Genomic DNA, 22,656 nt, shown 5'->3' with positions numbered 1-22,656 from the left:
CGGGGCTTCCGCGGGCGTCGGGGGGCTGTGCGCTTCTCGGTGCCCCCCGGCAGGGCCGCTCGGGCCGGGAGGACGGGCCCTCGACCCCCAGGCCGCCCCGTGCAGGCTGCTCCGGTGCCCGGGACCCCAGGAATCCTTCAACTGCTGAGCACTCGGAGTTGAGCAGGTCAGTGCTGGGGCGGGGGGGGGACCCCGGCGGCGAGAGGGGCTGCTGGCGGGCAGACCAGGTGTGCGGACGAGCAGGTGGCCCGAGCTCGGTCCGCAGCCCGGGCGGGACCCGGCGAGCCAGGGTTGCGGTGCGTGGGGATCCCCGAGCCCCCCCTGCAGGACGGGCCCTGCACCGGCTCGGTGGGGGGCTCAGAGGGGGGCCCCTGAGATGTGCCTGTGCGTGCGCCCGCGCCTGATCTCATTGTCGGGTCGCCCGTCGGAGGCTGGAGCTTTGCAGCGGGAGGCCTCCCCCACGCGGGGTCGCGGGGTCGCGGGGTCCCCGGGGTCGCGTCCCTGCACCCCCGACCCCCGGGCGGGCCCCCCTCTCCCAGCGCGCGGGGTGCACTGCCCGTTGCACCTGGGGGGTCTCGCGGCTGCCCCTGCGCCCAGGGAGCCCACGCAGGACCCCTCGCGGTGGGTGGGGGAGCCCTGTAGGCTCAGCGCGGGGAGGAGGATTTACCCCATTACCCTCCCCGGGAGCGGACGGGAGCCCCGGAGCGGCCCGCCGGCGGGGGGCGGGGCCGGGAGCGAGGGGGCGTGGCCACGGTGGGGGCGTGGCCAGGGCGGGGCGGGGCCCGGCTGCCGGCGCCGCTCTGCGCCTGCGCGCGGTTCCCATGGCGACGGCGCCGCCAGCCCGCGATGCCCCCGGCTCGCCCCTAAGCCGGGTCCCCCGCGCGGCGTCCGCGGCCCCCTCTCTCCTCCTCCTCCTCCTCCTCCTTTGTTGTCCGTACCTCGGGGCGAGCTTCCGACGGGGCTTTCACGGTAGCAGCTCGGCACTGGAGCCACGACCAAGCCCCCGGGGCAGAAGCCTGTCCCCAGCCCCGCCGCCGCGCTTTACTGATTTGAGCGCAGACGGGAAGGAAAGGCTGAGAGCTTGCTCGTTGGGGCGGCCGCGGGGACGCCCCCCGCCCCCCATACAGCTCATTTCCTTGGAGGTGAGGCATGAAAAAAAAACAATTGCAGCGCGGTGGCTGCCCCCAGCAGTGAGGCTGCAGAGCTGCGCCTCCCCTGCACCTGGCGAGGCGCGCGGCCCGGGCACCTGTGTCCCCCGAGCGGCCCGGGTCCGGGAGGCGCCGAGCTGCAGGACCCGCCCACGGAGATGCCAGCGCAGAGAAACAAAGGCTTTGCCAGAAGTGGGGAGGGGTGGTTTGCCCAGTTGCCCCAGCTGGTCACTTCTGGGGTTAATCTGCAGGGAATGTTTCCAGAAGCCTTGATGGGAACCAGTCCGAGTTCTCAAGCCTCCCGTTAAAAGTGTCACTTTTCCTTTTCTTGAAATCGTGAGTCCTGACAGCTCTGTCCCTTCCGAGGGGTGGTGGTGGTGGTGGTGGGGGATCTCGTTTGTTTAGCCCAGGTCAGCATTTGGCAGCGGGCACAGGCCTCACGGGGGATGCAGGAGCTGCGTGCATCATCTCAGTTGCTCGTCGGTGGTTAGCAGGGTTAACATATAAGCATGCATTAACATCAACATAACCAATAAAAGTTTGAAAATGGAGTTACCCCCCCTGGAATGAAGCGTGGCATAAAAATACAGGAGCTGAAGCACTAGGGGTTCCCTCCTGCTGTATCCTACTTTTAAACCATTTGCTTTCAAGAATAGCAAATGTTCATCAGCGGTGGAAGTTTTCAGCCAATGTCCTTCCCCCGCCGTCAGCCCACGAAGTCAACGTAATTCTACTTTTCAGATGATTAGCAAATAACACGCTGTTAAGGTTCTCTCTCCCATCCCATTCATTATAAATGCCTAGACATTATGCAATCCATCTAGCTCCCGCGTTAAAAAAAAAAAAAAAAAAGTCCAATTAAGTTTTTTCCCCCCTCCCTTTTCTCACAATTTAAAAAAAAAAAAAACAGAAAAACTCTTTAATTTTCAGGTTCAGATACTTTGTGACCCTATTTGGTGGTTTGTAACTGGCTCCAATTCCCTAATTCTCAGTGACATGTGTTTCTGCTGGTTCCAGGAGGTAAACTGCAGTTTAGCAGATCATGGGATAATGAGATTGGGAGTGCTTGGGGGAAGGCCGGGGGAGAGGCATGGGAAGGAGACAAAGGGAGGGAAGGCTGATGGGCAGAGCCGGGATTTATAGCTGCACCAGGTTCTGCATAAAAGCGTAAAAGTCCTGGCTTCTGTTAGATACATTTTCTCACAGCATCAGTATCAATTAAACTTATTTTTAGAATCAGTCTTCTAAATAATTAGAAGGATAGAATTGTAAACATAGAATATTATAGTGGTGCTTTGTGTTAGTGTGCCATGATGTAATTGGGAAAACTCTTAATTAAATGTTTTCTGCTTAATTTATTCATTTAGTCAAATTTTTATTGAATACTATCTATAAGGCCAGATAAATCAATCCGGAGCCCTGCCTTCCATAAACTCAGAGTTGAGTTCTGAAATAATTCTCATGCTGTTTCAGGTTTTCAGAGCAGATAAGAGTACTCTAAATCAACTGTTCTCCCTAAGTGTTGAGCAGTCCTACATCTAGATTCAGAAACAAACGCTTAAACTGGGATTTAAAAAAATACCCCAAAGACTGCTTTTGAGTATTTTAGATTAAAAAAAAAAATACATGTATAGTGAGAAGCATTGTGTACACCAATTCTATTTAATTTTTTTTTTTTTTTTTTACATTTTTGTAGTACAGACTGGGCCCTAACATTTGCTGTCTTCCGAAGTACAGTACTGAGTTTAGGAGGAACAGAAAAACCCTGTAATTCTCAGGTTTCTTAGATGAAGATAAGGTGAGTGATTCAGTAGTCCTTTGTTCTGGCTCCATGTTTCATGACATAATAAACCTCCTGCAGCTCCTTTCTAAGAATAGTGTTGGTCCGCATGCTTGAAGGATCATGACTATTATTTCTCTGTGGGGAGGAAAAAAAGGAAAATTATGATAGAAGGGGGGAAACGAATAAAGGAGTACAGTAGGGCATTTAAACATTTTAACTTTTGAGCTGGCCTAATTCTAGGCATTTTTAGTGAGTTTAGACTCTATTGAAATCCATTATGGCAATGACACCTCCCTTGGTGTAACACTGACCAAGGTTGAGAAGCCCTTCCTCTTTCGCAGAACATGGAAAGTTAGGGAGACAGGCGTCTCCTTTCTTCCCCCACCACCTCATGGGTTTAACAATTATCAGCTCAGAGAATCTTGCTGAAGAGCATCCCCATTTGGTTATTGCTCTTTGTCTAGGAAAATCAGACTCAGCTGTGGAGTGTGGACCAAGTGGTGCAGAACTCATTACTTTGAACAATGCCTCCTCTGCCTGGGAAGCATGTTTTCTCTTCTCACTCGTAGGGGCTTATTCCAGGCTGGCGTCGCTCACAAGGAAAATCATTTAGACACAGTTCAGTGGACACTCACTCACATCTCTTTGACACCCGTGACCATTTTTGTTTAAGGAGAAATCCAGTACTGCTGTGGTAGGGTGTGCCGAATTAGAAGTGCATTTTAAGAAGCCCACGAAGAAGTTTACACAGCTTGGTCTTATTATCATCAGGGTCTCTGTCTTCTGTGCTTCAAAGTAGAAGAGGACAGGGTGGGCGCAGAGGGGACAACCAGGAGAACCTTTATTACAGCCAGGTTAAAAACTTTCTCACCAACTCTGCATTTTGGATGCGCTAAGCTATGCACCTGCGCCCTCTTACAGTCAGAAAATTACAGGGATCCCTGGGTGGCGCAGCGGTTTAGCGCCTGCCTTTGGCCCAGGGCGCGATCCTGGGGACCCGGGATCGAATCCCACGTCGGGCTCCCGGTGCGTGGAGCCTGCTTCTCCCTCTGCCTGTGTCTCTGCCCCTCTCTCTCTCTCACTGTGTGCCTATCATAAGTAAATAAAAAAAAAAAAAAAAAAGAAAATTACAGGGCAAGGTTCTAACAGTCCTGCTGTTCCCCGAAAACCAAGGGCAGGCTCATAGGAAACCGCGCTCTAGACTTGAATTACTGTAGGTGTGGGCAGCAGCAGTGTCATATGATCTAATCTGATTTCATCAAGTGGGATCGACAGTGGGCACCTTCTGATTACATGTTTGATTATATACATGGACGTATCTGACGAACGCATGGTTTGCATATATGCAAAAGTCTTTTCTTCTATTTTTTTAGTCTGTTTTGGCCTGAGGAATTCTGACATCAATATGATTTAACGTAATGGGGAACACTTCTGGTTATTTAGTAAATATCTTAAGGAGTTCTGGAAGAAGAGGAGAAACTGAACATTAGCATGTTCCAACCACGGGCTTAGACATTTCCTGTCAGTCTTTTTAAAGCCCACAATAGGGCAGCCCGAGTGGCCCAGCGGTTTAGCGCCTGCCTTCAGCTCAGGGTGTGACCCCAGAGTCCTGGGATCGAGTCCTGGGATCGAGTCCTAGGATCAAGTCCTACGTTGGGCTCCCTGCATGGAGCCTGCTTCTCCCTCTGCCTGTGTCTCTGCCCCCACCCCCCTCTCTGTGACTCTTGTGAAAAAATAATAAAAATAAAATCTAAAAATAAATAAATAAATAAAAAATAAAGCCCACAATAACCCAGAGGCAGGAGTTCTCTCCCATCACTGATTTCTCAGCCCACGATCTAAGCCAGCCTGGAAGGGACATGGAATTTGCGGTCCTACTGCCCGTGTGGTCTATCATGTCACATTGCCACTCAGGAAACAAAGACATTTTTTATTTACTTATTTATTTATTTATTTATTTATTTATTTATTTATTTATTTATTTATTTATTTATTTATTTAAAAGACTCAATTTACAAAGAATATGGAGTTGGTTTTCTCTCCAGGCTCACCATTCTATCCAAAGTACAAATGGCTGGAAGTGTTTCTGATCTGCTTTTCGGTGAGCGGAGAAGCTGCATTCGCCATGTGGAGTTTAGAAGGTTATAAATTCAGGCCTGGCTCCAGAAAAACAGTCAAGACTTTGTTTATAAACCGTGTTGGCTATTTGTTTAGAAGCGACTGGTGGTCTTCTGCAAAGGCTTTTCCACATCAAAGCGGCCCGCTCTTTATCACTTCTAGATTGTTGTCGAATTGCGGTGGTCGAAGGTGGCCCCTCGTGATCTTAATGTGTGTTTTCTGGCCTCCCCAGACGTAGATGTTGACTTTATCGCATATAACCCTTGTGTCCTTATTTTCCTGAGATAGTATTGAGAGACTTACTGCTTGAATGGACCAGCGGGTGTCTTCCTGTAATGCCCTTCAAATTAGAGATCAGAATTATCTCGGATAGTTGCTGAAAATTTCTGGAGTCCAGCTGGAGTTTTGGTGCTCCCGAACAGCTCCGCATCGGGGTTGGGAACTTGAAACTGGATCGTACTGAGCTGGTTGCTGATTTGTAGTATTTTTGAGTTGGTTTCCCCAGGCAGACACTGGAGGTTAGGGATGTCCATACTTACAGGGCCCAGCTGGGACTTGAACCTCGGCCTCGCCGGCAGACCTCGGGTCCTGTGCTCTTGGTAGCAAACCGGGCTTCACAAGCAGACCCCTGTCCTGGGCCTTTACTCCCTGTGTCGGGCCCTAGAGGGAAAGAGAGGCTTGAGGGTTTCAGAAGACGGAAGGTGGATCCACTTGGGGAATCGGCCCTGGAGGGCTCTCTGGGTTCGCGTGTCTGGGGCCTGTCCGCCCAGGAGCCTCTGCTCTTTGCGGCTGGTTCTCCTGTGCGCGCCAAGGGACTTGTGCACCTGCCCGGCCGTTCAGGTGCACATTAATTATCAATCCCCACCGAAAGCCAGAAGGATCTGGTTTAGGGCTGGCACAGCTTGGTTACTGATTAACAGACCTGAGGCAGTCTTGGTTTCTTTTCATCTGCCTTCACTTCCTTGTTGCTAATCCACAAGAACCAGACATTCAAATTCAGCTTCCTACTTCCCTCTTGAATTTCGCGGGAGGAGCCTTTGGACCGAGGAACGGGTCTCCGGGTCTCCGCGGGGTGTTAATGTCACCTCTGCACCACTGCCCTTGGTGGGAACTTTGAAGATCTATATACTGGTTTGGTTTTGTTTTGTTTTCAGGAATCAGAATCTTGGACCAGAAATTCAGTGAGTCGATTTTTGTCATGTAATTGGATGCAATTTAGTTCTGTAGATCTTTTTTTTTTTTCTTCTTCTTCCAAACAACTCTTTCTTAACCTTGAGCGATATGGGAGATATGGAAAAGAAACTTAGCTTTTTCGAAGACTTGTTGATAGAAAAGAGTAATGTGTTCATAGAAGGAGTTAATATTATGGAAAGATCCCTTGATTTTTATTTCAGTCTAAGGACTTGGTTCCATACAACCATTTGTGCAAAAGAGAAGAGGCGGGAAGGTAGAGGAAAGAAAAGGGAGGGTTTCCTCGTTGCATATAGAATATCTCTGGAAGAGAATATGCAAGAAACTAATGTCGGTTGCTGGAGACAGATAGGAGATAAACCATTATTGTAAATGCTTTTGTGCCTTTTGAATTTTGAAACGTAAACTTAATAAAGTTAAAAGAAAGAAAGAAAGAAAGAAAGAAAGCCTGGGTTTCAGTAATAAAATAAATGAATAGTAATGACATTCTGACTCCTAACTGGGAGAAGTAGGAGACTGGGAAGAAATTTTAAAGAAAAGCAATTTTCTTTCTATCTTTTTTTTTTTTTTTTAATTCCGGTGTAATTAGCATACAAGGTTATATTTGTTTCAGGTGTATAATGTAGTGATTCAGTAATTCGATACATTACTCAGTGCTCATCACGATAAGTGTACTCTCAATCCCCTTTATCTATTTCATCCATCCCCCCACCTACCTCCCTTCTGGTAACCCCCAGTTTATTCTTTTAAGAGTCAGTTTTCCAGTTTGTCTTTTTTTCTTTGTTGTTTTGTTTCTTAAATTCTATGTATGAGTGAAATTGTATAATATTTGTTTCCTTGACTTATTTCACTTAGTGTTATACCTGCTAGATCCGTCCATCGTTGCGGATGGAAAGATTCCTTCTTTTGTATGGAAGAGTAATATTCCCTTGTATATATAGATACCACATTTTCTTCATCTGTTCGTCTTTTGATGGGTACTTGGGTTACTTCCATAATTTGGCTATTGAAAATAATGCTGCAATAAACATAGGGTTGCATATATATTTTCGAATTTGTGTTTTTGTATTCTTCCTGTAAATACCCAGTAGTGGACCATCATATGGTAGTTCTGTTTGTAATTTTTCTTTTTAAGGATTTTATTTATTTATTCATGAGAAACAGTGGGACTCAATCCCAGGACCCCGGGGTCACAACCTGAGCTGAAGGCAGGTGCTCAACCACTGAGCCACCCAGGTGTCCCTGTTTGTAATTTTTTGGGGGAACCTCCACTTTGTTTTCCACAGTGGTTGCACCAGTTTGCATTCCCACCAGCAGTGCACAAGAGTTCCTTTTTCTCCACATCCTCATCAACACTTGTTGTTTCCTATGTTTTTGAGTTTAGCCATTCTGACAGGGGTGAGGTGATAGTTTGTGGGTTTATTTAATTTATTTTTATTTTTTTTTAGTTTGTGGTTTTGAATTGAATTCTTTCTTAGTATCTTTTCAAGTCTCACCAAAGTTCATATTTAGTAATTTGTAAAAGCAATTTTCCTTAAGCTCTTTTGGATTTCAATAACAGGGCTGGGGAAGTTTCTTTTCTTTTTTTTTAAGATTTTATTTATTTATTTATTCATGAAAGACACAGAGAGAGGCAGAGACCCAGGCAGAGGGAGAAGCAGGCTCCATGAACGGGAACATGGCCTGAGTCAAAGGCAGACAGACGCTCAACTGCTGAGCCACGCAGGTGCCCTGGAAGTTTCTGAAATGTGTGTGTGTGTGTGTGTGTGTGTGTGTGTGTGTGGTTTTCTTTCTTCTCATATAACATCACCTTTTGGCTGCAGCCAGACTCCCTGAACCATGGGAATCAGGCTTGTCCCACTCCTGACCAACTCAACGTCTCTTAGGCTGGTACCCTTCACCTCCTACTCTGTTATTTTTCTCTCCTAGAGAAATCTCTGCAATGCGATTTTTTTTAAAGATTTTATTTATTTATTCATGAGAGACGCAGAGAGACAGAGAGAGAGAGAGAGAGAGAGAGAGGCAGAGACACAGGCAGAAGGAGAAGCAGGCTCCATGCAGGGAGCCTGACGGACTCGACCCCCGGTCTCCAGGATCACACCCTGGGCTGAACACGGCGCAAAACGCTGAGCCACCAGGGCTGCCCTGCAATGTGATTTTTAAAAAAATTTTTCTGAGCAGTGCCTAAATGTGAATGTAAGAGGAGTGTTTTCTTAAATTGGAAAGGGAAAAAAAAAAGCTTGTATACGGATGTTTTATTCGGAACCATAGCTTTCTTTGTTTATTTGTTTTAAATGAGTTGCGAATTGGAAGTATTTTTCTGTTTACTGGGTAAGTCATTAAAACACAGTCTTGGAAGAGAGTAAACACAAACTGTATGCAAACTTCTTTTTCACTTGTCAAAAGAGGGAAATGTGACGTCTATTATTTAGCGTCCAAGTTTCAGTCAAAAGCAAAAACACAAGTCAGGACCAGTTCTCAACAGATACATAAATTTCTCCTCTCAAATTTGGTGAAGTAAAATAGTATATATCTGACTACAAAATTCTTTTTTTTTTCTTTTTTTTTTTTAAAGTCAATTATTTTTCTTTTTCTTTTCCTTTTTTTTTTTTTTTTAAGTAGGCACCACATCCAACCGTGGAGCTCCACACAGGGTTTGAACTCATGACCCTGAGATTAAGACCTGAGCTGAGATCAAGAGTCAGACCCCCAGCTGACTGAGCCACCCAGATGCAGCCTACAAAATTTTAATTTTTAATTTTTATTTTTTTAAAGATTTTATTTATTTACTCATGAGAGACACACACAGAGAGAGAGAGAGAGAGAGAAGCAGAGACATAGGCAGTGGGAGAAGCAGGCTCCATGCAGGGAGCCTGATGTGGGACTCGATCCCGGGTCTCCAAGATCATACCCCAGGCTGAAGGCGGTGCTAAACCGCTGAGCCACCCTGGCTGCCCCTCAATTTTTTTTTTTAGATTTTATCTATTTATTTTAGAGAGAGAGAGAAAGAGCATGAGTAGGAGGAGGGGCAGAGGGAGAGCATCTCAAGCAGACTCCCCCACTGAGCACAGAGCCCCTTGATCTCAGGACCCTGAGATCATGACCTGAGCCCAAATCAAGAGTTGGCTGCTCCACCGAGTGAGCCACTAGGGCACATCCCCTCGGCCCCCACCCCCACCGCAATTCTCTTTGCTCTTGTTATTTTTTATTTGTTAGAAAAGAATAACTGGAAAAAAAAAAAAAAAAAAAAAAAGAAAAGAATAACTGAATAGATCGTATGTTCTGATTCTTAGGAATTGAAAAAACTTAAAAGGGCTTTTACTGCAAATTCTCCCTCACGTCCGTCCGTCAGCCATCCAGCTATTTCTCTAATAGACCGACAGTGTTACTCATTTCTTGTATATTTTTTCTAAGCAACATATATGTGTAATCACGTACAGAATACATACAGTGTCCCCTGTCTGCGGTGTCGCTCTCTGCTGCTCCAGTCACTGGAAGCAGAAGATCCTGCTGACACATGGCCAGCAGGTCGGTCGCAGCCTAAGACTCCGTCACACTGCCTGTGTCACTCCCCTCTCCACCTCCTCGCAGGAAGGTGAGTGCAGTACCAGATAGTCTGAGAGAGAGACACATGTACCACACACGTGACTCTCATTACTGTATATTGTCCTAGTTATACTTTATTAGTTATTGTTGTTAGTTTCTTTTCTTTTTAAAGAGATTTTATGTATTTATTCATGAGAGACACAAAGAGAGTCAGGGACACAGGCAGAGGGAGAAGCAGGCTCCCTGTAGGGAGACCAACGCGGGACTCGATCCCAGGACCCCGGGGTCACGCCCTGAATTACAGGCAGACGCTTGGCTGCTGAGCCTCCCAGGGGCCCCTGTTGTTAGTTTCTTACATGTCTAATCTATACCCTAAGCTTTATCATAGGTATGTATAGGAAAAAAACCAGCAGATAGAGAGCTCACAGTGTACCCACCGATTCAGGCATCCACTGGGGGACTTGGAACATATTTTGTGTGCAAAAGGGGGGACTACTATATACGCAAATATACATGGATGCTTTTTTTCCTTTTTATTTTTTAAATTTTATTTATTTATTCATGAGAGACACACAGAGAGAGGCAGAGACACAGGCAGAGGGAGAAGCAGGCTCCATGCAGGGAGCCGGGTGCGGGACTCGATCCAGGACTCCAGGATCTCGCCCTGGGCCGAAGGCAGGCGCTAAACCGCTGAGCCACCCAGGGATCCCCCAATATTTTCACTGTTGTAAAAATCCTGTGCTCTCCACCACCTTTCAACTTCTGGCAAGCACCGATCTGATTTTTTTCCACTGTTCGGTCTTTTTCAGAATGCCCTATGGCTGAACTCCTATAATATGTAGCCTTTCAGACCGGATCTTTACTCAGTAATCTGCATTTGAGGGTCCTCCACGTTTTTTCAGGGCTTGACACCTCATTTCGTTTTAGCACCAAATAAAATTCCATTGTCTGAATGGACCACAGTGTATTTACCCATTTATTTACTGAAGGGCGTCTTGGTTGCTTCCAACTTTTGGCACGCGTGAATGCAGCTGCTATACACGTCTATGTGCAGGTTTTCCTGTGAACATAAGTTTTTAAATCCTTTAGGTAAATAGCAAGGAAATCATAACTGCAGAACTGTATGGTAAGAGTATGTTTAGTTTTGTAAGAAACCATCGCAACTGTTCCAAAGTGGCTGTACCCTGTCACTTTCCCCCCAGCAATGAATGAGGGCTCCTGAGTTCCATATCCTTGCCATCATGCGCTATTGTCAGTATTCTGGGGCTTGGCCCCTCTACTAGGTATGTAGTGGAATCTCATCATTATTCTCGTTTTCATTTTCTTGATGACATACGGGGATCATCTCTTCATAGGCCTGTTTGCCATCTGCATGTCTTCTTTGGCCAGTACCTGTTAAGATCTTTGGCCCATTTTTTTTTTTAAAGATTTTATTTATTTATTCATGAGAGACACAGAGACAGAGAGAGGGAGAGACACAGAGGGAGGAGCAGGCCCCATGCAGGGAGGCCGACGTGGGACTCGATCCCGGGTCTCCAGGATCACGCCCTGGGCTGAAAGGTGGCGCTAAACCGCTGAGCCATCCGGGCAGCCCCCTTTGGCCCATTTTTAATTGGATTATTTTCTTGTTGAGTTTCAAGTGTTATGTATATTATAGGTAACAGTTCTCCTTTGGTTGTGCCTTCTACAAATATTTTCTCCCAGTCTGTGGCTCGTGTTCTCCTTCTCTTGTCACTGTGTTTCACAAAGCAGAAGTTTTTACTTTTAACGAAATCCAGCTTGTCAATTTGTTGTTTCGTGGGCAGTGCTTTTGCTGTTGCGTCTAAAACGTCATTGCCACACTCAAGGTGTGTCATCTGAGTTTTCTCCTGTGTTATCTTCTAGGAGTTTTATAGTCCTGCGTCTTACACTTAGATCTGTGATTCATTTTGAATTAAGTTTTGTGAAGGATGTAACATCTGTGTCTGGATTCATTTTTTTTGCATGTGGATGTTGTTCCAGCACCGTTTGTTGAAAAGACTGATTTTGCTCCATGGTATCGCCTTTATTCTTTGTCAAAGATCAGTTGATTCTATTTTTTTTTCCTTAGTGAACTCTACACCCAATGTGGGGCTTGAACACATGACCCCAAGATTGAGAGTCGCATGCTCTACTACTGAGCCAGCCAGGCGCCCCGATCAGTTCATTTTATTTATGTGGGTCTTTTTCTGCACAGTCTATTCTATTCCATTTATTTATTTATTTATTTATTTATTTATTTATTTATTTATTTAATTTATTGCCAATACCAGATAGTCTTTCTAAATTGTAGCTTTAGAATATGTCTTGAAGTTGGATAGTGTTAGTCTTCCAAATTTGTTTTTTTTTTTTTTTAAACATTTTATTTATTTATTCATGAAAGACACGCAGAGAGAGAGGCAGAGACAGGGAGAGAAGCAGGCTCCTCATGGGGAGCCTGATGTGGGATTCAATCCCGGGACTCCAGGATCACGCCCTGAGCTGAAGGCAGACACTCAACCGCTGAGCCACCCAGGTGTCCTGTAAATTTGTTCTTTTTAAATATCGTGTTGGATGTTCTAGGTTTTTTAAATTTTTTGACCCCTGCATATTTTCCACTGAATGGATATACTGAAATTTTAAGAAATATTTTAAGTAATCTCTATACACAATATCTCAGAACCCTGAGATAAAGAATCGTGTGCTCCATGGAGTGAGCCAGCCAGGTGCCTCTGGATGTACTGAGACTTAACCAGATTAATGGGCAGTTAGGTTGCTTCTGATATTTTGAAAACAGAGGTGCAATTATTAGCCTTAAATATACACATATTACGTACATCTAAGTACAGCTACAGGATATATATATATTTTTAAGATTTTTAATTTATTTATTCATAGACACAGAGAGAGAGAGAGGCAGAGACACAGGCAAAGGGAGAAGCAGGCTCCATGCAGGGAGCCCGATGTGGGACTTGATCCCGGGTCTCCAGCATCACACCCCAGGCTGCAGGCGGCGCCAAACCGCTGTGCCACCAGGGCTGCCCCTACAGGATATATTTTTGGAAGTAGAATTGCTAAGTTAAAAATGTGTACACTTATAATTTTGCTTTTTCTTTTCACTTGTAATTTTGATAAAAATTGCCAAATTGGACTCCACAGACTTTGTATGTTATTTACTCCTATCAGTAATGTAGGATAGTAGCACCGTCTCCACATTCTTATCAACAGTGTCAACAGTTTTTCACCAACTGTTTGTCACCAACGGTTTGATTTTTGTTAATCTGATAGGTAAAAAATAGCATCTTGGTATAGATGAAACTTGCTTTTCTCTTACTCACTTGTGGGTGAGCGGAGTGTCAGAGTAAAAGGCGTCACTTCATTCTTTCCAGTATAGATCAAAAGATCAACTTTGAAAAAGAAATGAAGAGTTTTTTGACCAAAAAAACTAACTTCAGACAAGCTGGTTGTTGGACTTTTAAAAGAAGGAAGACCTTGCAAGCTTGAAGAGATCAGTTACTGCAAAGTTCAGTAGATGTATTTCTCTTGCAGTACCTCCACCAGCTTCCTATTTTTTCCCGGAGCTGGTATTTAAAATTTTTTTTTTAAAGCTTTATTTACTGGGGCATTTGGGTGGCTCAGCTGAGCGACTAATTCCTGATTTCAGCGAGGGGTGTGATCCTCAGAGTCCTGGGACTGAGCCCACCTCGGGCTCCGCACTGAGCATGCGGCCTCCTTGGTGTTCTCTCTTTTCTTCTCCCTCTGTCCCTCCAGGCTTGTGCACATTCTCTCTCTAAAACAAAATAAATAAATGACAAATTAAAATAAAAAAGTTTCATTTATTTTAGAGAGAGAGAGAGAGCGAGAGAGAGCACACTGTGCACACAGGCATGCGTGGGAGAAGGGCAGAGAGAATCCCAGGCAGAGCGTGGAGCCCCTCACTGGGGATTGATCCCATGACCCTGAGATCACAACCTGAGTCTAAATCAAGAGTCCCGGTGCTCAAGTGACTGAGCCACCAGGCGCCCTCCAAGAACTTCTTAAGGATTAAGATTTCAGCACATGAAAAACAAAGCTGATTTTCCACAACTTTAAAAATATTTGACTAGATTTTTTTTTTTTTCCCCTGCTCTCTTGAGCTTAACATTTCTTATGACCACCTCAGGTTTACTATCCCATCTCCTTCGGTAACTATTGCTTTGAGGACCTTTTATATGTCCTTCTTATAATTTCTGATATATATATATATATATTTTTAAATATTTTATTCACTTATTCATGAGAGAGAGAGAGAGAGGCAGAGACCCAGGCAGATGGAGAAGCAGGCTCCATGCAGGGAGCCTGATGCAGGACTCGATCCCAGGACCCTGGGATCACTCCCTGAGCCAAAGGTAGACGCTCAGCTGCTGAGCCACCCAGGCGTCCCTATCACATTGCACTTACACAGCATACTAATAATGCATGTTAGTAATTTTTACCTTGATAACAGCAGTATTTTGGACACCTACCATTCCTTTCTACTACGATGTCCTTCCCACCTAACTAACCCTCCCTTCGCTTCTTCCTTCTTTTATTATTATGAAGTTATTTTTTAAAGTAAGCTCTACATCCAGTGTGGCATTTGAGCTCAAGCCCCCCAAATCAGGAATCCCATACTTTACCACCTAAGCCAGTGAGGTACCTCTCCTCTTCCCCTCTTTTATTTATTTATTAAAAAAATTTTTTTTTAAAAAAATTTTTATTTATTTATTCATGGCAGACACAGAGAGAGAGAGGCAGAGAGGGAGAAGCAGGCTTCCCTGCAGGGAGCCTGACATGGGACTCGATCCCGGGTCTCCAGGATTGCGCCCTGGGCCAAAGGCAGGCGCCAAACCGCTGTACCACCCAGGGATCCCTGTTTTCTTTTCTTTCTTTTCTTTTCTTTTCTTTTCTTTTCTTTTCTTTTCTTTTCTTTTTCTTTTCTTTTCTTTCTTTTCTTTTCAACTTTTAATGTTATTTTAAAGTGATCTCTAATGTCAAAGTAGGGCTTGAATTCCTGGCCTCCAGGATCAAGGATTGCATACTCTACCAACTAGGCCCCCCCTAGATTGTTCATTTCCTGATGACTGGTACTATGTTTAGGCATCTCTCCATCCCCTCAGGAACCATAGTGCCCATAGTAGGGTCCAGAGCATACTTGTGGGTTATTTGATTCGTAAATTGGGGGCAGTTTACAGCCTTTTACAACTCAAAGGCTCCTGGACTTCTATATTTGGGCACAAAAAGGGGATGCACTTCCCTACTTGCCTTGCTGTCTAGTTGGGAAGGAGAGGGGATGTTGACTGGAGGTTTAATTGACCAGTTGAAGGTAGATCTCTTGTTGGAAGTGAAATCCTTGCTGGGTGGAAGCGGTAGGGAAAGCAGGCAAATAGAATCCAACACATTCCCTGTGATAAGTAAGCTTCCTTCTTCCATTGTTGAGTAGAGAAGTGGACAGAAGAAGAGGGTAAGGTGAACTCAGGAAAGCTGGGAGATCTGTCTTTCTTTGGGGATGCCTTTTCTAAGACTGAATTTTGGAAGTCCATTTTTGATACATATATATATATATGTGTATCAAAATATATATCCTTCCCTTTTCAATATTTAAAAAGTTTGGAGGGACGCCTGAGTGGCTCAGTGGTTGAGTGTCTGCCCTCAGCCCAGGGTGTGACCCCGGGGTCCCGGGATCGAGTCCCACATCGAGTTCCCTGCATGGAGCCTGCTTCTCCCTCTGCCTGTGTCTCTGCCTCTTTCTCTCTCTGTGTCTCTCATGAATAAATAAAAACTTAAAAAAATTTTTGGAAATTTCTGGTTTAGAGACTATTAGAATGAATCAAGGTTTTTTTGGATGTTAGACCTACACATAGAAGATGAAATTAGAATTGTAAAAAAAAAATCTGTTAGAGTATCCTCAGCAAGAGTCTTCAGATTTGATCAGAGGCGTTAATATTGGGCTAGATTGCAGAATTGATGACCACTGGTGTTGCAGTCTGGTTACCAGTCCTCCCTTTGGGTGTTGTTTTATCAATGTAGTCTTCATTTCCAATCAGCACTTTGTGCCTACTTTTAAAATTCTGGAATATATAAAAAATGATGGAAATATGCCATCCCTGACTTGAGCAGAAGTGGAAAGGATTAAAAATAGGAAAGTCTGTATTTCATTGGTGACTCAGTCATACCTGGTTAATATGTGCTCTTTCTCTCTCTCCCTCTCTTACGTTATTTATTGAGAAGCAAAATTACATGGATCTTAAGAGTGTTATCTTTTTTTTTTTTTTGAGGGGGGTGGAGTCTGATCTTTGGAGTTAGATTTTTTTTGAGTATAAATCACACTTGATAGTTGTGGACCTTAGGTAATTAGTTATCTCTGTGCTTCTGTAAAACGGGGATAGTAAGTATACCTGGCTCTTAGGATCATTGTAAGGATTAAATAAAATAAAATATTTACCACAATAACTGGCCCATAGGAAGTGTTAAAATATCAGCACTTATTACAAAGTGACAGGCAGTGAACTGATAGATTTTTGGGCCAGATCATGTCCTGATTTGGCTGTCAAACTGCAAGGATCTGTGGCTTTATTTATTTTTTATCTTATTAAAGATTTTTATTTATTTATTCATGAGAGACACAGAGAGAGAGAGAGACAGACACAGGCAGAGGGAGAAGCAGGCTCCGTGCAGGGAGGACTCCAGGATTAGGCCCTGAGCCCAGGACTCCAGGATTAGAACCTGGGCCGAAGGCGGCGCCAAACCACTGAGCTACCCGGGCTGCCTGGCTCTGTGGCTTTAAATATGAATTCCCAGGGTTGAATTCTGTTTCCAGCAATACAGTTTACCAGTACTCTAGTTGAAATAATTTAACGATGTTGGATACAATGGGATATTAAATGCAATGAACCAGTATGGAAGTGATGAATATTCAGGCCAAAAGCTAAGTGAAAGGGGTCTGTTGCAATGAAGCTGGCTTTTTCCTTGAGGGCATTTGCCAAACAAGTTTAACCTGTACTTCTTTTTTTCCATGGTCTTGAGGACACAAGGGATAAGAGACAAACTAAGACATCTGAGTGGGACCCTTTAGCCATAAAGCTGGGACTTCAGAAGTCTTCTCCCTCAATATAAGGGTGATTAGGAAAGAACAAAACAAAACAAAACAAAACAAAAAAAACCAAAACCCGAAAAATTCCTCTCTCTTTCAAACTGTTTGAGACTGTAAGAAAAATCAAATCTCAAAAATTGTGGTTCTGAACAAATGCTTGGTATTTGGTCCTGAGAATTAGTGAACCAAAACCAGTTCTAATACAGATGTGCATCTAGAATCACAATAACTGGGTGGTCAGAAAAAGCGCAAGATGAAAATTTGATTTAGAGTTCCTACGGGTGGGTGGGGGGTAGTTCCTACAGGGCAACTGGCTGGTTTAGTCTGTAAAGCATGCAGCTCTTAATATCAGGGTTTTGAGTTCAAGCTCCATGCTGGGCATGGGGCCTACTTTAAAAAAATAAAAAAGTTCCTACATTGGAAGTGTCCCTGCACAAAAGCCAATTTCTACCTGTCTTTTGGATGAATCTATGTTTGTCTTAGACCTCAGAGAATCCCCATCAATATAATTTGAATGAAAATAAGGATTGCATAGTTAAAAAAAAAAGACTAAACAAGGTGTAAGCTGCAAATAAGAAACTGTAAAGGTGAACCAACCTGATTTGAAAAAGAACCACACAGAGCTTGAAAAAATACAGAGTAATTGAAAATCAGAACTCAGTGAATGGGTTGATTTAACAACAGATTAATCCAAACCAAAATAAGGAAATAGTTAACTGAATGATCCATCTGAAAAAAATTTTCAGTGGCAACACAGAGAGGCAAAGACATGAAAACCTCGAAAGAGAGATTAATCGTTGTGGAAGTTGGAGAATTCAGATCCAACTTAACTTTATAGTTTCAGAAAGACAAGAGAGAAAATGAGAGTAAGCCACATTTAAAGAGATAATGCTGAGAATTTTCAAGGACCCAGAAAAAACATCATGAAGTCCTATGAATCCCTATCATGAGTAAAAAGACATCCACACGTTGATAAAAATGTAATTAAATCGTATAATACAAAAGGTACAGAAAATCTTAAGCAAGGTCAGGAAGGAGAGGCAGTTTATCTTTAAAGACGTGATAAATTATCCTGATAGTGCCACAACAGAAGATAGAAGAGACTAAAATATTATCTTTCTTGTACTGACAGAGATAACTGTCAGCTTAGAATTTTATTTTCATTAAAAACATCTTTAAAAAATGAGAGCAGAGACTTTGCAGACTTCACAAAAACTGAGAGTTTGTTCTAGCGGATTGTCACTAAAAGGGTACACTTCAGGGAGAGGAAAATGGTTCCCGGATGGAAGCAAAAAAGTAATGGAGAGAAAAGAAAGGGAAAAATTTCTAAGTTAAAGCACATACTGACTGGGTAAGATAACAGTGTCTTCAGGGGGAATTAGATAAGTGACAAGTTGGAGAAGCAAAAGGAGTTAATAGCTTAAAAAGTTCCTGCATGGTTTGGGAGGGAGTTAAAGATACTGGTTACATCTAGATTTTGGTTAGAAAGTGTGTGTTTTAAAATTTCTGAAGCAACCACTAAAAATGACTGAACGACTTTCTAGCTAATGGGGAAAATTAAAATGAGGAAACTAATTCTCGAAGTTAAAAAAAGCTGAGAAAAGAAATATAGAATAAGACAGATAATTTGCAAGTACAAAAAGAAATAGAAATAAACCTAGCAGTAATTCTAAGCTGAAGGAACCAAAGATTGTTACACTGGATGAAAAATGAATTCAGCTATTTGCTGTTTATAGAAGATATGTCTGAAACATAAGGATACAGAGAAGTTAAAAGTGGAAGACTAGAGAAAGCTAAATGGATGATTAAAAACCAAAAGAAAGCTTGTGATATTGACATTGGGCAAAATAGACTTTATTTTTTATTTTTTTTAATTTTTTTTTAAAAATTTATTTATGATAGTCAGAGAGAGAGAGAGAGAGAGAGAAAGAGAGAGGCAGAGACACAGGCAGAGGGAGAAGCAGGCCCCATGCACCGGGAGCCCGACGTGGGACTCGATCCCGGGTCTCCAGGATCGTGCCCTGGGCCAAAGGCAGGCGCTAAACCGCTGCGCCACCCAGGGATCCCAAAATAGACTTTAAATTCTGGAAAAAGCGTTTTTAGAAACGAAAATGATCATATTGGTTAAAAAGTTTCAACTCATCAGAATGATGAACCCTTAGAAATTTTATTTTAGTTCAGTATAGACAGCATGCAGTGTTAAGTTTCAGGTGTAAAATATAGGGATTCAACAAATCCATATGTTAGTGCTATCATGGTAAGTGTACTCTTCATCCCCGGCACCGATTTCCCACCCTCCCCCCCACCTCCCCTTTGGTAACCATCAGTTTGTTCTAGGTAAGAGTCTGTTTCTTGGTTTGTCTTGGTTTGTCTCTTTTTCCCCCCTTTGTTTCTTAAATTCCACATATGAGTGAAATCCTATATTTGTCTTTCTCTGACTTACTCCGTTTAGCACAAAATGATAAACTTGTATGCTCAATATAAAGCAAAACTTGAGAAGACTTTTAATGAGAAACATATGCAGTTGACCCTTGAACAACACAAGTTCCAACTACACAGGTCCACTATACACGGATTATTTTTTTCAAGAAGTGCAGTATTGTAGATATATTTTCTCTTATGATTTTATTAATATTTTGTCTTCTTAGCTTTATTGTAAGAACACAGTATATAATATGTATAACATACAAAATATATATTGACTTTTTATGTCATCCATAAGGCTGCTGGTGAGCAGCAGACTGTTTTTGGGGAGTCATAAGTTCTATGTAGATTTTCAAGTGTGTGGGGTGTTGACATCCCTAATCCCCCATATTATTTGGGGGTCAGCTGTATTACTAGTGAGATTTTAATATATTTCCTTGGTACTTGATAAAGTGGGGAAAAGCTCGGTGACCATATACAAGATTTGAGCAGTATACTTTGAATAAGTTTGAGCTGTAGACATAACGACCACTGTATCTCAAAACTGCAGAATGTGCATTTTTTTTTTCCTAAACGCACACGGAACATGTATAAAAAGTGACTTCAAACTTTGGTACCAGGCAAGTTTTAACAATTATGAAATAATTGGTATCATGCAGGCCAGATCTGTGACCACAATGCAATTAAGCTAGAAACAGATAAAAATGTAATTATGAATAATCATAGAAATCCTTCAAAATGACCTTTGCAGCAAAGAAGAAATGGTAGTGGAAATCAAAGTTTTAAACTGGAAGATAAGGAGAATACTATGAGTCAAAATTTGGAGTTGGGGAAAGCAGCTAAAACATGTATAAATGCTTATGTTAGAAAGCCTGAAGATTAGCTAGCTAACTGTTGAAGTTGGAAGATTCAAAAAAGGCGCAGGATAGAAACAAAGAAGATAGAATAATAGTAATAATTTCATGGTATTCATTAGGATCAATAATGACAAATTTTGGCTCTTTGTAAAAGCTAGTAATGTTGATAAACATATGGTGAGGTTGACTTAAATAGAACAGTACAAATAATAGTAGGAATGGAAAAGCAGATGTTTTAGATACTAAAAAGACTATTATGAACTAATTTATGCTAAAACATTTGAAAACTTAGAGGAAATTAATTACTAGACAAATATAACTTACCAAAACTAAATTTGAAAAAAAGTAGAAAAGCTAAATAATCCTAGAATTTCTAAGTAAAATAAACCAGTAGCCAAATATTTCTCTTTAAAGGAAGGTCTAGGGGCGCCTGGGTGGCTCAGTGGTTGAGCATCTGCCTCTGGCTCAGGTTGTGACCCCGGAGTCCTGGGATCGAGTCCCACATCGGGCTCCCTGCATGGAGCCTGCTTCTCCCTCTGCCTGCGTCTCTGCCTCTCTCTCTGAGTCTCTCAGGAATAAACAGATAAAATCTTAAAAAGAAAAAAAAAAATAAAGGAGGGTCTAGGCTGACATGGATTTCTGAGCAAATTCTATGAAATGTTTATGAAAAAGATAATTTCAAACTTACATAAATCCTTCTACGGAGTAGAATGTATCTCATAAAGCTGTAAAAACCTCAATACAAAATGTGTTGAGAACAATATGAGAAGTGGAAATTATAGGCCAACCTTAGGAACATACATGTAAAAATCATAAACATGAGCAAGCAAAATCATGAATGTATGAAAAAGCCCATACATTGTGAACAGATTGGATTCATCCTGGAATTGCTGGGTTGATTTAACATCAGAAAATTCACCATGTTTAACAGATTAATGGTGAAAGATCATATCACATTCAGGGAAAGTATGTTAAAATGTTTAATGTCGTGTAAAAAACTGTTTAAGAAATTGAAATAGAAGGGAGCTTTCTAAATATGATAAAATTTACAAATAACATACAACAAACGTCACTGTTAATGATGAAACATTGAAGTATTTTGTTTGTTATTAAGATCAGGATCTGTTATTATTATTATTTTTATTTCTTCATTTGAAGGGAGGGTGCGAGGAGAGGGACAAGCTGACTTGGCTCAGAGTGCGCAGTCCAACTTGGGGCTTGATCCCATGACCCCGAGATCAGGACCTGAGCCAAAATCATGACTTGGAGACCCAACTGACTGACCCACCCAGGCACCCCAGGATCCCTTATTCTATGCAATATTGTTTTTCATAGTTGGTGTTTTTTTTTTTTAATCAGACAAAAAAAAATCACATTTATTTCAGTTGTTCATAGTTGGTGTTTTATATCCTGTTTTTTTTTCACACAGCATTATATCATGAGCATTTTTCTACACTCATTTACGAAGTCTTTGCGAACACGATTGTTAACTATCTCCACGACTGTCCGTGCTAACCCAATAGTTGGATATTTACAGTTCTGATTTTTCTGTGTCCTAAAAAATGATGCAGTGAACATTTTTTATTTTATTTTTATTTTTATTTTATAAAGATTTTATTTATTCATGAGAGACAGAGAGAGGCAGAGACAGGCAGAGGGAGAAGCAGGCTCCATGCAGGGAGCCCGATGCAGGACTCGATCCAGGGACTCTTGATCCAGGGACATCAGGATCAGGCCCTGAACCGAAGGCAGATGCCCAACTGCTGAGCCACCCAGGGATCCCTGAACATTTTTTATGTATATGGTTTAGTCTGAATCTTTATTTATTTATTTTTTTCTGATGTGTTTGCAGAAGACTGATTACTGAACCAAAAGGTAGGGCCTCTGTCAAGTGCTGAATGCAGTATATTTAAACCAGTCTTCGGGGCGCCTGGGTGGCTCAGTGGGTTAAGCATCTGTCTTCCGCTCAGGCATGATCCTGGGGTCCTGGGATGGAGCCCTGGGTCGGGCCCACTGCTCCTTGGAGAGCCTGCATCTCCCTCCCTCTGCCTGCTGCTCCCCTTGCTTGTTGCTCTCCCTCTCACTGTCAAGTAAATAAAATCTTAAAAAATTCTTTTTAAAAATGAAAGAAATAAAAATAAACCAATCTTTTTAAATGAAGCACCCATGTGTCTTTGGAGGGTGGATTGTATCTCATTGCTCAACTAGCTCAGAGCACTTTCAGCTCCTGATCGCTGTAAAGAAATAAAACACACCAGGAACTTAGGGCTTAGTGGTATCCTCTGAGAGCCTTAAAAAATGAACAAAGTACCCTTTTATTTCTTTCCCTTTGTGTACATAGCTGGGAGGGGGCTAGCTATGGAATTAGGCTGTTTGTAGAGCCCTTTAACAACCAGTTTGGCAGTGCTTGGAAACCTGGGGAAAGTGGGGGAGGGAGCCTGTGGCGAGGGGGTGTGTGGGGGGGTGTAGCAGCAGAGATGG

General features: G+C 42.8%; 1 protein-coding gene across 5 annotated transcripts in view; it reads left to right on the top strand.

Moving 5' to 3' along the window:
- PLCH1 (phospholipase C eta 1) overlaps positions 1-22,656 on the top strand; it is a 203,727-nt gene continuing 181,071 nt past the window's right edge. For 4 of the 5 annotated variants that reach the window (XM_049099696.1, XM_049099695.1, XM_049099692.1 and 1 more), the window contains exons 1-2: positions 831-1,142; positions 2,845-2,946. The gene's annotated coding sequence lies outside the window, so the exon portion shown is untranslated. Of the gene's footprint in view, positions 167-830; positions 1,143-2,844; positions 2,947-22,656 lie in introns of those variants that run through there. The other variant, XM_049099691.1, reaches the window with a different exon arrangement.

The sequence above is a fragment of the Canis lupus genome, chromosome 23, assembly GCF_003254725.2.
Source record: "Canis lupus dingo isolate Sandy chromosome 23, ASM325472v2, whole genome shotgun sequence".
Taxonomy (NCBI): Eukaryota; Metazoa; Chordata; class Mammalia; order Carnivora; family Canidae; genus Canis; species Canis lupus.
This window is presented reverse-complemented; position numbering and strand designations above follow the sequence as displayed.